The sequence below is a fragment of the Aquarana catesbeiana genome, linkage group LG12, assembly GCF_042186555.1.
Source record: "Aquarana catesbeiana isolate 2022-GZ linkage group LG12, ASM4218655v1, whole genome shotgun sequence".
Taxonomy (NCBI): Eukaryota; Metazoa; Chordata; class Amphibia; order Anura; family Ranidae; genus Aquarana; species Aquarana catesbeiana.
Genome location: NC_133335.1, coordinates 234,207,785 through 234,225,025, shown reverse-complemented (window position 1 = coordinate 234,225,025; position 17,241 = coordinate 234,207,785). Strand labels below are relative to the sequence as shown.

The 17,241-nt window shown below is 41.6% G+C and overlaps 1 protein-coding gene across 1 annotated transcript in view; it reads left to right on the top strand.

Moving 5' to 3' along the window:
* Positions 1-926: 926 nt before the first annotated feature.
* KCNJ2 (potassium inwardly rectifying channel subfamily J member 2) overlaps positions 927-17,241 on the top strand; it is a 37,824-nt gene continuing 21,509 nt past the window's right edge. Inside the window, exon 1 of the mRNA XM_073606905.1 lies at positions 927-1,150. The gene's annotated coding sequence lies outside the window, so the exon portion shown is untranslated. The remainder of the gene's footprint in view (positions 1,151-17,241) is intronic.

Below are 17,241 nucleotides of genomic sequence, written 5' to 3'. Positions count from 1 at the left end.
AAAAAATCAGGATCTGATCCAAAAACATTTCAGCTGATCCTAAAAACTGATAATAAAAAATCTCAATTTAAGTCTGTTTTTATGACGAAATCCTGATAGTTGCGGTTTTATATAAACATGCGTAGATGTGCGCAGCATTCATGTTGGTTGACAGCATCTGACCCATAGCAGTCCGCTGATTGGATAAACGAACGTTAGCGTCCGGTAGCTGAATAAACATGAGTTGCGAAGGTGAATTTCAATCTTTTTTCTGATTTAAAATTTTTTTTTTGCTGTTTCCCAGATGTCCCCTGGATTTGCTGATTACTCGCGAACATTGACCCGAAATCCATAAGCGCCAACGACATCTCTGCGATTTTCTGCGACACGGCCGACCGACTTTGCAAACTTCAAAATAGCGGTATAAAATAATCGGCGATCCTCCGGGAGTAATACGGCGCAGGATGATCCGAAGCGTCCCTGGAAGTTCTCTCGATATGTATTTCTGGGAGTTTATTTTTATTGTCAGGGCTCTGAAAAAAAAAAAAAAGAAAAATCAAGCAGCTGTCATAGGAGGAAGCGAGAGCCGAGGATGTAACTATTAATGTATGTGTGTGTTATCAATTTCGAGGGCTGTCATTTTTTCCAGCCAGCCTCAACAAGCTTATGGTGCAGAAGGATCGCCTCTCAGAGCCCGGCTGTCCCCCCCCCTTTTCATCACCACCCCCCCCACCCCCCCACCCCATCCCTCCATCTCTTCTCTTCCCCATCTGTACTTTGCACTGAGCTCTCCCTCAATGAGCTGCTGAAAAGCTCCTGAGTCAGTCAGTCCCCCCCCCCCTTTTTTTTTTTTTCGCTGTCACTCAGCCCGCCCCCTTGGGCCTCCGATTGGCCCAGAGCCTTGCAAAGGGGCGTGCAGTGCCAGCTAGCTATTTAAAAGCACATGGCTGCTTTCAGATAGGCAGAGGATGTGAATGGGAGCGTGTTGATAGCAGGTCTAAAGGATTAGTGGGAGCTTGGAGAAAAAAAAAAAAAAAAAAAAAAAAACAACTCTTTATCTTTTTTATTTTATTATTTTTTTTTCCTTTTGGATTTGCACTTCGAACTTCACCTCCAAGCAAATGCCGCTGGATCTTATTTCCCCTTTAAATGTTCCTTCGCTGTCTCCTAGGTAAGTCCCTGGTCCTTTTTAATTAACAGACATTATTATTTTATTTTTTTTTATTTTTTTATTTTTTTTATTTTTTTATTTTTTTTGCTCTCATGCAATGATTCTGCTCATACATTGATCCCTTTAATTTTTTTTTTTTTTTATTGATTTTTGACGTTGTCGCTGAGCCCTCCCGGACAATGGTGGTGGTGGTGGTGGCGGCGATGGTGGTGGCAGCCTCAGCTAAAAATACATATATAGGCTCAGCCGGGTAACAGTTGGTCGGCCGGGGCGGCTCAGCATCTGTTTGTGCTCAGACTCACTTGCAGCAGCTGTTGGAACTTTTTAGGCAAAGAGTCAGGAGTTGGAATGTCTTAAAAGCAACATGAATCTCAATCAGCGTACAGTGTGCGGCGCTGACATCTGCGCTCCCTGCTTCTCTTTCTCTTCCTTTTGCTTGCAAATGCTTTTTTTTTTTTTTTTTCCATGGATCATTCACCGCTCTGCTTTCCAAAAAAAAAAAAAAAAGCGAGAGAGAGCGAGAGAGAGAGAGAGCGGAATGGTTGTCATGTCCTCAGCCTGCAGAACTGAAGTCAGGCGGAGACACTTCTGCAGGAAAGTTGCATCATACTCTGACAGTTCAGCCGGCGTCCGGTGCAGCCTCTGTCGGAAGCGCACCGCCGGGTTCATCTACTGCAAAAAAAAAAAAAAAAATCAGGCTCGCTTCTGCAGAGAAACCAACCAGCTTTCAGGTTTTATTGCCGAAGCTTACTTGAACCAGCTGAAGTTAAAAGCTGATTGGCTGCACCAGATTCCGATATGCTCCGGTTTTATTAAATCCGCCAAACCGGGTCTTGGCAATTTGACTTCGCTTCTGCAGAGAAACCGACCAGCTTTCAGGTTTTTATTGCCGAAGCTTACTCGAACAAGCTGAACTTAAAAGCTGATTGGCTGCACCAGATTCCGATGTGCTTCGGTTTGATTAAATCCGCCCAACCGGGTCTTGGCAGGTTGACTTCCGAGATATCTGAAGCCTCCAACCATCCCGATGTCCGAACATTGGGTTTTCCCGGTCCAAACTTTTAGGCATTATTTTTAAATAAATTCTACCTCATGCAACATTTTATCCAGAGGTGCGTTGTAGGCGCACGCGTGCGTGCACATGTGCGTGCACGCATACGCGCGCTTAAAAAAAAAACGGACCGGAGATTTTTTTTTAATCAAGCCAGAAGGCTTAAAAAGGCAACGGAATCCGGAGACGTACATCTAGATGACGATGGAACTCTCCGCCGGTGTCGGCGGGCTCGTGCTGCAAGGCATCTGCCTCATCCCAGACAGCATGCAGCGCAGATTGCGGAGCAGATGTCCTTGTTTTATTTTTAATATCGACCGCCGATTGATTTGTTTTATAATACGTGGGAGACGGCGTTTTCACAAAAAAAAAAATGTAGCCGAGCTGCGCCGTTGTCTAGGGTGACAGTCATGCGGGAGGGAGGGGGGGCTTTAGATATAGTTCTTGCGCCCTTTAATCTTATCCTTTCGATAACACTATGGGGTAGATTTACTAAAACAAGTGCGCTCAGAATCTGGTGCAGCTGTGTGTGTGTGTGGGAGCCAATCGGCTTCTAACTTCAGCTTGTTCAGTTAAGTTTTGGCATTAAAAACCTGGAAGCTGATTGGTTTCTTTGCAGAGTTGCACCAGATTTTGCTCTCTCCGGCTTTAGTAAATAACCCCCCCATGTGTCATCTGTGCGATGGAAAGAGTTCGGAGAAGGCAGGGAGACAAGTTGGATGCATTATAACACAATGTATCAAATACTTGTACAACACAGTATACCAATTTATTATAACATAGTATATCAATTAATATGAGGTGCATTATAACATAGGATATCAAATAATTCTATAACATAGTATTGCAAATAATTATAGTGAAGTATATCAAATGATTGTGTACAAAGTATAACATAGTAACAAAGTAACTACGTAACAAAGTATTATAACATTGTATATCAGTTGATATGAGGTCCATTGTAACATTGTATATCAACTGATATGAGGTCCATTATAACATTGTATATCAATTGATATATGAGGTCCAATATAACACTGTATATCAATTGATATGAGGTCCAATATAACATTGTATATCAATTGATATGAGGTCCAATATAACATTGTATATCAATTGATATGAGGTCCATTGTAACATTGTATATCAACTGATATGAGGTCCATTATAACATTGTATATCAATTGATATGAGGTCCAATATAATATTGTATATCAGTTGATATGAGGTCCATTGTAACATTGTATATCAGTTGATATGAGGTACATTGTAACATTGTATATCAGTTGATATGAGGTACATTGTAACATTGTATATCAGTTGATATGAGGTCCATTGTAACATTGTATATCAGTTGATATGAGGTCCATTGTAACATTGTATATCAGTTGATATGAGGTCCATTGTAACAAAGTATATCAATGTATTATAACATAGTATCAGTCAATTAATATCAGGTGCACTTAAAACACAATGTATCACAATGTAGTTCTTTCTGCCCAATCGGTGGCACCTGTAATAGAATTGGGCTGATTTCGGAGGGTGTTTCAGTTTAACTCGTTTTTTAAGTATTTGAGAAACGTCAAGAATTTCTGCTTCTTGAACCCTTGTTCCATTTCTCAGCCGAGGGATTTTTTACACCCCGGGGGGGGGGCATCTGCTTCTGTTAGGATGAGTTATGAAGTTGTTTTTGAGGGCCAACACTTAGAAGGCACAGAACTGTCCCGGACTTGTAGCTCCTCCAACTTGTCATCGCTTGGCGGGCGAATGAGATGTGAGGACGATCGGTCAATGTGCTGGCTCCATGTGCCATGGCACACGAGTTGTTCTGGTTAGAAACGCTCACGTCACTCGTCTCTGACAACAGCGAGCGCACTTATTAAAAGTCGTAATTGGCCATTTCCACTTTGGGAGGTCAGGGTGAGTTTGGCTCCTCTGACTTGACAGCTTGTGTCCTACAGAGGCTCGGTGTGTGGGCTCCCTCCGAAAACAGGGAGAATGGGTTTTATAATTCTAATATTAATAATAATAATGATGTCATCATGCTTGTGTCCAATAACATATGTGGTTTTGTTCTCAGGACACAGGAGATAAGACCTTCCAATGTGTTCTGGTATGGAGGTCAATGGACACTCATGTACTTTGGCCCTGTGGAAGCTTCTTCTGGGGGTTGATTTACTGAAAACTGGAGAGTGCAAAATCTGGTGCAGCTCTGCATGGGAGCCAATCAGCTTCTCAATTCAGTTTGTTCAATTAAGCTTTAACAATGAAATCTGAAAGCTGATTGGTTTCTATGCAGAGCCCAACCAGATTTTGCACTCTCCAGCTTTAGTAAATCAACCCCCTACTTCCTAGATTGGACGGATGGCTTCCTAAATTCTGTTTTGCATCTTGTAAAAGTTATTTGTACCCAAAAAGATGATTGAGCTCCAACTAGGATCAACCCCCCCCCCCCCACTTCCCCCAAAAACTGGAAAGTAATTTAAGTTGACAAACATGTAGCAAGGTGTAAGATCCCCCATTACACATCAAAGTCTTAAAAGTTGATGAACATGAAGGGCGAGACCCTCCCCTCCCCCCATACACTGCAAAGTGGCCATTCCTGGCTGTGATCTGATGGATGTTCTGTATGGGATGGATTGTTGTCTGTTATGTACTGTATGCATTGTATGTGTTGTACATATTGTATGAATTATATATGTTGTATGAATTATATATGTTGTATGGATTGTATGTAATGTATATGTTGTATGGATTGTATGTGTTGTATGTGTTGTATGGATTGTATGTGTTCGTATTGTATGTATTCTATATGTTGTGTGTATTGTATGTGTTGTATATGTTGTATGTGAGTGCAGACGGTGTACAGGAGACTGGAGGAAGCAGCACAGTAGCAGTGTAGCCCCAGCGTAGCAACATGTAGATTTGTGGCGTCATTTGGGGAATTGTCTCGGCCTCTCCGGAGCTGGCAGGTCTCTGGGATCATGGCTGGTTAGATAGAAGGATCATTATTACCTCTATAGAAGCCTGCAAGTGCTGACTGAGCCAGATCTCTGCATAAAGATACACGGGATCTCTATATAATGATACACTGGATCTCTATATAATGATACACTGGATCTCTATATAATGATACACTGGATCTCTATATAATAATACACTGGATCTCTATATAATGATACACTGGATCTCTATATAATGATACACTGGATCTCTATATAATGATACACTGGATCTCTATATAATAATACACTGGATCTCTATATAATGATACACTGGATCTCTATATAATGATACACTGGATCTCTATATAATAATACACTGGATCTCTATATAATAATACACTGGATCTCTGTATAATGATACAATGGATCTCAAATGTATTACGATACACTGGATCTCTATATAATGATACACTGAATCTCTATATAATGATACACGGGATCTCTATATAATGATACACTGGATCTCTATATAATGATACACTGGATCTCTATATAATGATACACTGGATCTCTATATAATAATACACTGGATCTCTATATAATGATACACTGGATCTCTATATAATGATACACTGGATCTCTATATAATGATACACTGGATCTCTATATAATAATACACTGGATCTCTATATAATGATACACTGGATCTCTATATAATGATACACTGGATCTCTATATAATAATACACTGGATCTCTATATAATAATACACTGGATCTCTGTATAATGATACAATGGATCTCAAATGTATTACGATACACTGGATCTCTATATAATGATACACTGAATCTCTATATAATGATACACGGGATCTCTATATAATGATACACTGGATCTCTATATAATGATACACTGGATCTCTATATAATAATACACTGGATCTCTATATAATGATACACTGGATCTCTATATAATGATACACTGGATCTCTATATAATGATACACTGGATCTCTATATAATGATACACTGGATCTCTATATAATGATACAATGGATCTCTATATAATGATACACGGGATCTCTATATAATGATACACTGGATCTCTATATAAAGATACACTGGATCTCTATATAAAGATACACTGGATCTCTATATAATGATACACTGGATCTCTATATAATGATACACTGGATCTCTGTATAACAATTTTCGTGATTTCTGTATAAAGATACACTGGATCCTTGTATAGTAATACAAATGATCCCTATATATTGATATGCAAGATCTATATATATATATATATATATTTGCAGGACCTCTGTATAATGATACAATGGATCTCAAATGTATAACGATACACTGGATCTCTATATAATGATACAATGGATCTCTATATAATGATACAATGGATCTCTCTGTATAATGTTACACTGTATCTCTCTATATAATGATACACAGGATCTCTATATAATGATACACAGGATCTCTATATAATGATACACGGGATCTCTCTATATAACGATACATGGGATCTCTATATATTGGTACACTGGATCTCTATATAATGATACACTGGATCTCTATATAATGATACACTGGATCTCTCTGTATAATGATACATTGGATCTCTATATAATGATACACTGGATCTCTCTGTATATTGATACATTGGATCTCTATATAATGATACACTGGATCTCTCTGTATATTGATACACTGGATCTCTCTGTATAATATTACGCAGGATCTTTATACATTGATATGTGAGATTCCTGTTTATTGATATATAACATCTCTATATAATGATACACGGGATCTCTCTGTATATTGATATATAACATCTCTATATAATGATACACGGGATCTCTCTGTATATTGATACACTGGATCTCTATATAATGATACACTGGATCTCTCTGTATATTGATACACTGGATCTCTATATAATGATACACTGGATCTCTATATAATGATACACTGGATCTCTATATAATGATACACTGGATCTCTCTGTATATTGATACACTGGATCTCTATATAATGATACATGGGATCTCTCTGTATAATATTACGCAGGATCTTTGTACATTGATATGTGAGATCCCTGTTTATTGATATATAACATCTCTATATACTGATATTGGGGACCTCTGTAGAATGATGGAGCGGATCTCTCTGGAGAACTTCTTGTAGAATTCTGGGTCAGTGTTGAAGAAATAGTCGCTCTGTAACCCCCCCTCCCCACCATCACTTTCATCTCAGACTGACTTTAAGTGATAATGAAAAGTTTGAATAAAGTTTAGTGAGTGTTGGGTGGAGGGGGGGGGGAGATCCTGTTGTAGCTCCGACCTGCACCGCACTGGGTGATGGAACTTCATAGAAATAAAAATGGGCAGCTTGTGATGTCACTGGAGTAGTGCAGGTGGATGACCAATGGCTGTTCCAGGTGACAGTTCTGTGCTCAAAGACACCCAATCATGTATAGCATTCAATCAACGCAGATTGTAGCCCTTTATCTCGTTTGTATGGACACCTGTGATCCCCAGAAATCACTACATGTGTCCATTCTCTGTGTGGTCGCATCAAACGGAAGTATGACATACACTACATTACCAAAAGTATTGAGACGCCTGCCTTTACACACACATGAACTTTAATGACATCCCAGTCTTAGTCCGGAGGGTTCAATATTGAGTTGGCTCCGCCCTTTGCAGCTATAACAGCTTCAACTCTTCTGGGAAGGCGTCCACAAGGTTTAGGAGTGTGTCTATGGGAATGTTTGACCATTCTTCCAGAAGAGCATTTGTGAGGTCAGCCACTGATGTTGGACGAGAAGGCCTGGCTCGCAGTCTCCGCTCTAATTCATTCCAAAGGTGTTCTATCGGGTTGAGGTCAGGACTCTGTGCAGGCCAGTCAAGTTCCTCCACCACAAACTTGCTCATCCATGTCTTTATGGACCTTGCTTTGTGCACTGGTCCAAATCATTTGGTGGAGGGGGGATTATGGTGTGGAGTTGTTTTTCAGGGGTTGGGCTTGGCCCCTTAGTTCCAGTGAAGGAAACTCTTAAGGTGTCAGCATACCAAGACATTTTGGACAATTTCATGCTCCCAACTTTGTGGGAACAGTTTGGGGACGGCCCCTTCCTGTTCCAACATGACTGCGCACCAGTGCACAAAGCAAGGTCCATAAAGACATGGACAGAGTCCTGACCTCAACCCAATAGAACACCTTTGGGATGAATTAGAGCAGAGACTGCGAGCCAGGCCTTCTCATCCAACATCAGTGCCTGACCTCACAAATGTGCTTCTGGAAGAATGGTCAAACATTCCCATAGACACACTCCTAAACCTTGTGGACGGCCTTCCTAGAAGAGTTGAAGCTGTTATAGCTGCAAAGGGCGGAGCCAACTCAATATTGAACCCTACGGACTAAGACTGGGACGTCATTAAAGTTCATGTGCGTGTAAAGGCAGGCGTCCCAATACTTTTGGTAATATAGTGTATCATCATTCTGATCTGTAAAGTTCATCTAACAATCCAATTGTACGATTTCCTTTAGATCTGCCAACAACCTTATAGAGTACGAGGTTCTCCCTGATGACGCATTGATAAGCGCACCCTAATCTATATTCTTCCAATTCGCTTTAATAAAGAGTAGCTTCACTTTTGCTGAGAAAGCCCCTCCCCCTAGAAAGCCCCTCCCCCCTCCGGGTGATCTCTGTACATTGCCGGGATTGTAACAAACATTGTTGCAGATTCAAACCTTTTGTTATTCTGAGGAAATAGCTGTGTGTTTCTCTGTGTCCGTGAATGTGAATGGGAGTGGCTTTATAATTATCAACCAGCTGCTGCACCTGCAGGGCTCTAATAAGGAAAGTGGCAGGGTCTGAATCCCGTTAGACGTGATTTCCTTTTGGGAGTATCTCACTGAAATTTTTTGTTGCAGGTGATGCCCAAAATCTGACTTGTATCTTAGTGCAGACTTCTGGGGAAAATCAGTGAGCCAATCACTGCAGGAAATGACATATCTTGGGGGGGGGCGCTCCGTATACCATCTGTGTGCTATATTGTATATATGACATGAGCTCCTTCGCCATGCCTGTTGTGTATAGGGCACTGAAATGAATGAGATCCGCTCTCCGTTATGTGCGACAGATAAACACCTGACACCCTGCGACATCGATCAATCGGGGGCTCACTTATCAGGAGACATTTATTCTTTTTTTTAAAAAAATGTTAAAACTTGTTCGTTTTACTTTGTATGATAGTTACTGTTTTTATAACGTTATTTTATGCCTTTTAAACACCATTCTGCCTCAGCCCGGTCAGGATCCCTCGCATTCTGTGCGGCAAAGAGCAGCCAATCAAATCTGTCATCGGTCTGATATCTGTAAACTCAGATCCGATTGATCGCTACTTGGCTTTATGTGGCAAAGATTTGGAATTGTACGTAGAAATAAAACTTTGTGATCTCTTTTTTTTTTTTTTTTTTAACAATGTCTGAGGCCAGGACCAAATTCTATATATCTGCCCAAAAGGCATTTCGTTGTGCTGCCCCCGTGTGGCCGCACAGCTCCCTACACCTTCATCCAGCTGATATGTTTGGGATATTTCTCCTGAACATTTACATGTATCCGCGGCACGGCTTATCAAACGATACATCGGATCGAATTATACATCTCATAGGATGATAGATCTAATCGAATGATACATCTATTGGGATGATATATCTGATCGCATTATACATCATATTGAATCATACATTTCATAGGATGATAGACCGAATGATACATCGGATCGAATGATAGGTCTCATAGGACGATACATTTGATCGAATGATAGGTCTTGTAGGATGATACATCTGATAGGATGATAGATCTGATTGAATGATACATCTGATCGAATGATAGATCTCATAGGATGATACATTTGATCGAATGATAGGTCTTGTAGGATGATACATCTGATTGAATGATACATCTGATCGAATGATAGGTCTCATAGGATGATACATCTGATCGAATGATAGGTCTCATAGGATGATACATCTGATCGAATGATAGATCTCATAGGATGATACATCTGATAGGATGATAGATCTGATTGAATGATACATCTGATCGAATGATAGGATGATACATCTGATTGAATGATACATCTGATCGAATGATAGATCTCATAGGATGATACATCTGATCGAATGATAGGTCTCATAGGATAATACATCTGATCGAATGATAGGTCTCATAGGATGATACATCTGATCGAATGATACATCTGATCGAATGATAGGTCTCATAGGATGATACATCTGATCGAATGATAGATCTCATAGGATGATACATCTGATAGGATGATAGATCTGATTGAATGATACATCTGATCGAATGATAGGATGATACATCTGATTGAATGATACATCTGATCGAATGATAGGTCTCATAGGATGATACATCTGATCGAATGATAGATCTCATAGGATGATACATCTGATCGAATGATAGGTCTCATAGGATGATACATCTGATCGAATGATAGATCTCATAGGATGATACATCTGATCGAATGATACATCTGATCGAATGATAGATCTCATAGGATGATACATCTGATCGAATGATAGGTCTCATAGGATGATACATCGGATCGAATGATAGATCTCATAGGATAATACATCTGATCGAATGATAGGTCTCATAGGATGATACATCTGATCGAATGATACATCTGATCGAATGATAGGTCTCATAGGATGATACATCTGATCGAATGATAGGTCTCATAGGATGATACATCGGATCGAATGATAGATCTCATAGGATAATACATCTGATCGAATGATAGGTCTCATAGGATGATACATCTGATAGAACGATAGATCTGATCGATTGATACATCTGATCGAATGATAGATCTCATAGGATGATACATCTGATTTAAAGGGGCCCAAATATCTGCCTTCATTCTCCCGGGTGGAAGAAGTGCAGTATGTATGTTGTGATTGTGGCGTCTCTTTTGGGAGACGTATTCTGAGGAATTTGGAAGATTACAATATAACATCGGAGGAGTTTACAATGAAAATGTATCCAAACCTGAGAACACGAATGTCACATCACAGATCACCCCCCTTAGATGTGTTTTTCTTTTCACCTGGTGATCCTGACAAGAACTCACTTCCTGTCCTGGGGTGACAACGCTCACTCATTGTAACACATAGAGGAGCATGTTGTCAGAAGTAGTGATGCCGCTGTCACTACTCCTGTCAGCCTTATAGTAGAAGGAGCTTGTGGCGCCCCCATCCCTACAATAGACGCTGCACCCAGGGCAGCTGCCCCTTCTGCGACCTTATGAGGAGGAGGAGGGGGGGGAGAGAGCACAGCCTGCACCTCCTCCCGGCTCTCTCCTCCTCTCCTTGCCTCTTCCAGCACTGGGCTGACAGAAGTAGTGATGCCGCTGTCACTACTCCTGTCAGCCTTATAGTAGAAGGAGCTTGCAGCGTCCCCATCCCTTCACTACACACAATAGACGCTGTGCCCAGGGCAGCTTCGCCATGGCGCCGGCCCTGCTCCACAGACAGCCCTATGACTTAGCTTTGATTCCTATGGAATTTCTATCTTTTGGTTGCTCAGATTTGAGGAATGATTTATACGGCGGGTTGATGTTGCTGAACTATTTGATCTCTTGTAATTTAGTATTTATTGATTAAAAGTCAAAGGGATCCAGCGAAGGATTTGGGGTAGAGCGCGCTTTCCAAGCAATCCACTCCATCCGTGCTCAAGATAAGATATTATTTTATTATTATAGATATTATTTTAATTCATTATGTTTCAAGCCAATTTGTGTTTTGAAGTTTTGGATGGAATCTGGGCGGGGAAAACCCAGGTCGGTATTTTTTTTTTTTTTGCTTGCGTTGCTTGTGACCAGCTGGGGAGATTTCCCTTCACTCCCTGCCCTGGAGATGTAAATTGATACAAAGTGACTGTCACAGTGATGCGTCCCATTGGGTAAGTTTCCCTCTCAATTCCTGGACCAGAGACACAACAAGAAGGGAGAAAAGTTGGGGAAATTCCCTCTTAGGCTCCATTCACACCTGAGCGATCTGCAGTGACAGCTGCTGCAGCTCGTATTTTTTTTTTTTTTTTTAGCTTTTTTGTGTTTTTTTTTTTGATAGAGCGTTTTGGAGCGGCGCCATTCATTTGAACGGGCCTCCCTCCGCTCCAAAAAACGTTAACGTACCGAATCTTGCCACAGAGCCAGGAGCATTTGCAGTTTTGCGATTTTTAGCGGCGATTGTAGCGGGATTTGTCGCTCGAAAACCGCAGCGAAATCACTCCACATTTGGGGTAGACATCCGCGGTTCGTTTCGCTCCGAATTAAAATTCGGGCGACTTTTCGTTTTTTGGAAATTCTAATGTATCCGAATTTGGATAGTACCGGAATTTAAACTGATCCAAAATAACGAAGGAAAAAAATTTTCGGACGAAATTCGAATTCAAATCGTTTTCCAATTTCCAAATAGAATAAAATAGAATAGATATTCCTTTATTTTCTATTCTATTTTATTCTCTTTGGAAATTGGAAAACTATTCGAAATTGATTTGAAAACCTTTCGAATCGTTTCGAATTCGAAAAATATGGATTGATTCAAAAACAAATAAACAAATTCCGAAAACTAATTAAACAAATGAAACTAATTTAACTAAACGAATTTATGTAAATAACGAATCGAAACGAAACAATTTCATGTGGGGGGTGGGGGGCAGGGGCAAAATAGGGGCATATAGACAAAATCAGCAGAATCTAGATGTGAGGCACCAACATATGGATGCGTGGTTTGGAGGGACGCCCTAAAGATAGCCAGAAGAAAAATTCTGTGCTTCAGTTTGCAGAATGTCTGTTCAAACGTCAATAAAGTTTTTGAAGCTGAAGGGGCCAAGAACATCACTGGGGCTCTAGTGACGCCATTTTTGAATTCCCACTTGAGCGGCGTGATGGGTTGGAGCCTGAGTACTGCAAACTCCATGGTGTCCAGTTCCTGGGGACAAATCCAGGGACGCTAGTCTGCTGGGGACAGACCCCTCAAAACGCAAACTGTCCCTGAAAAACTGAGTCAGATGGAAACCTTACTATATGCAAGCTTAAGTTATTGACCTGAATATCTCTGGGCCTCCATTCCTAGAGTTCTCAATATGCAAATTTCAACCTAGAGCTCCAAAGAAAGTTCTGGCACACCCCCTCCCTTCCCCAATGTGCACCACCCTATGGGTTCATGAGGCCCAATGATTTGCCTGGTGGGATGGGTAGTGGTGCTATAGCGCTATCTTAAGAGCTTAAACTTGTGGTCTTCTAATTCCATGCCCTAGGTTAGGAGACCCCATGGCGTTCAGGCAGACAACCTAGGTTAATGCAAAGACACCACTCAATATCTTTGGGCTTAATGGTATCATGAGGCCCAATGATTTGCCTGGTAGGATAGGTATTTCTGCTATAGCGCCATCTTAAGAATGTGAAGTTGTGGTCTTCTAATTCCAAGCACTGGGTTGAGAGATCCCACGGTGTTCAGGCAGACAACTTAAGGTACTGTAATGCAAAGTTACCACTTGATATCTTTGGACTTAATGGGTTTATGAGGCCCAGTAATTTGCAGGATGGGATGGGAAGTGCTGCTATAGCTCCATCTTAAGAGCTTAAAGTTGTGGTCTTCTAATTCCGTGTCCAGGGTTGAGGTGATCCCATGGCATTCAGGCAGACAGCCTAAGGCACCACTCAATATCTTTGGCTTAATGGTATCATGAGTCCCAATGATTTTCCTGGTGGGATAGGTATTTCTGCTATAGCGCCTTCTTAAGAATGTGAAGTTGTGGTCTTCTAATTCCAAGCCCTGGGTTGAGAGATCCCACGGTGTTCAGGCAGACAACTTAAGGTACTGTAATGCAAAGTTACCACTTGATATCTTTGGGCTTAATGGGTTTATGAGGCCCATTGATTTGCAGGATGGGATGGGTAGTGCTGCTATAGTTCCATCTTAAGAGCTTAAAGTTGTGGTCTTCTAATTCCGTGTCCAGGGTTGAGGTGATCCCATGGCATTCAGGCAGACAGCCTAAGGCACCATTTGATATCTCTAGGTCCCCGGGTATTTCTAGCCTGGTAGATTGCCACCTCAAGACTCTTTTTATATTTATATACAGCCAGAATTTGTTGTACAAATAAAATCTGACCGTTGTTCTACTGTTGTGTCGGCATCTTAAGGTTAGCACTGGGCTTATTGCTTTGCTAGCTATAAAAAGGAGAACAGAAAACAAATGGTAAAAATAAAGCGAACGGTTGGAGCTGAGTCATCTTTGCCAGAGTTAGATGTCTCAATTTCAGCCTTTAAAAAAAAAAGTCTGTGATTTCATTACTTCTCATATGGCGAGTTTTTCCATCGTTTGTCAAAATATTAGTCTATGCACCCTTTTCCCGATGTCCCTGGTGGACGATCACTCTACACCTACGAAGGACAAGATGAGCTAGCTGGAAGGGTTTTGATGTGTTTCCAGCTTGAGTTACCAGAGAGCGTAACAATGTTTTTTTCTAAATGTTCCTTTCAATGGTAAACCTACACTGGAGACAAAATCATTTATGCTTCACCCCCGTGGAAACCATGACAGACCCTCTATGGGGTGTGGGCTGGATGTAGCTCTGGATTTGCTGTTAATGGCGGAAGGGCCAACAAACTGGAGAATTTAATCCTCCCCTATTGTCTAGAACAGTGATGGAGAACCTTTTTTTGAGGCCGAGTGCCCAAACTGCAACATAAAACCAACTTATTTATTTCAAAGTGCCAACCATCGCAATGCAGCTCATCGCACATCTCCATCACACTGTAAACTTCCAGCACATATTATGTATTTGCTTTCAACTCACACCTCTCTGTTGTCTGGCCACATCACATCGGTGAGCTACAGCACATTAAAGATCGCCATGTAACTCATTGCACACCTCCTCACCACACATCACACCATACCCACCTCTCCTGCTATCACCATAGCACAGAACATGGTCACGTGCCGCAGCTCATCACCAGCCGCTCCAGGTCTCATGTTTGGGCTTTCTCACCAATGGAACGAAGCGGCTGCACACAGTCGACCCCCCCCCCTAGGTAAACAAACACCCACTTCTCCTTCCGCGCCAGTCAACTGGCTGGTCATTCCCCGGGCCGAGGGAGAAGATTGGCCAGTTTGTGAGTCAGTCCCGCAGCACTTTCTTCAAAGTGCTGTGTGTGATCCGGAAGTGGTAGGTGGTGCCGGCACAGTGCGGGGGACACTTTGTCCTACTAGTGAAGCGTGAGGAGCCTTTGTGTGCCCAGAGCTTCTGTGTGCCAGCTGTGGAACGCGTGCCATAGGTTCGCCATCACTGGTCTAGAAGCTGGTGCTTTTATTTTTTCTTTATATATTATTTTTAGGGTGTCCGTTCACCTGGACTGAAAATTTCATTCATTTTGCAGCTCAATAAAAAGTACAATAATGGGAGGGAGTTTTCACTAGAGGAAGCAGAGGGCAAATCTAGAGCCTATGGAAAAGAAGGATGATGAGGGAGAGAGTGATAGGAAAACAGAAGGGTGATAAAGAAGGGTAGGAAGATAGAAGGAGTGAAGAAAAGGGGTAAGAGGACAAATGTGGTGGTACAGAGGGGTAGGAAGACGGAAGGGGTGATGAAGAAGGGAAGGTGGATAGGAGCGACAAAGAGGGGTAGGAAGACAGATGGGTGATTAAGAGGGGTAAGGGGACAGATGGGGCAAAAGAGGGGTAAGAGAACAGATGGGGTGATCAGGAGGGATAAGAAGACAGAAGGGGTGATAAAGAGGAGTAGGAAGACTGATGAGTTTTAGGAAGACTGATGGGGCGAAGGGATGTCAACAGTTGCAAGACCCAACCATTACTCTTTAATCTGCTGGGAAATATGCATTAATCATAGAACGGGCATTGCCCAAGTCTAGGGATGCCGCCTAATCTGGGCAATTATCTGTGGATTTTGCAGGTGTGAGAAAACGTTGGGCTAAAAAAAAAAAACACATCCTTCTTTTCTTACCTCCAGGTCGATTCTTCTGTTGGCAGTTGTTCGGCTCCTCGTGTCACCTTTCTCCGTCTCTTAGATGAATTGCTTAGCTCCTGATTTTTACATTAATTTGTCACCTGTTGGGACAAGGACTTTGCCACAGGCAGCTTAAGGACATCAACCTTGGATTTAAAGTTGGACATTTTTTTTAGGTACTCTGTTTTTCTTCTGAGTTGGATTTTGGATGGACTTATACTGGTTCATAGTAACCTTTAAAAATGGTCCTTGGATGGGACATTATTAGACCACCACATGTGTGGTTTAATGCACATTGGGTTTAAGTTTAGGTGTCTACATGGGACTGGACTGCGGGTTGGTTGGCACTCTAAATGCTAAACTAGGCAAAGAGGTCCAGTACATTTCCCTTCTCCTTGTCACCATGGTATCTGATGCAATTGTCCATACCTGGCACAGTTTTCAATGAGGCTGAAATGCCTATTATGATCTTTAAATTAGAAAAAGGAACCAGAATTAGGAATGTTCAGTACACTAAATGGAATTTCAATATGTAGTTTGACATTTAACGGCATCTTATCAACAAGTACACGTAGATCTCATGATATACCCATGTGACCTGGAGATATATGTAAGGACGGACAGGGAGCATACATGAACAGGTTTGGACAGGGAGCATACATGAACAGGTTTGGACAGGGAGCATACATTAACAGGTTTGGACAGGAAACATACATGAACAGGTTTGGACAGGAAACATACATGAACAGGTTTGGACAGGAAACATACATGAACAGGTTTGGACAGGGAACATATATGAACAGGTTTGGACAGGGAACATACACAAACAGGTTGGACAGAGAACATACATGAGCAGGTTGGACAAGGAACATACATGAAAAGGTTGGGCAGGGAACATACACAAACAGGTTGGACAGGGAACATACATGAGCAGGTTGGACAGGGAACATACACAAACAGGTTGGACAGGGAACATACATGAGCAGGTTGGACAGGGAACATACACAAACAGGTTTGGACAGG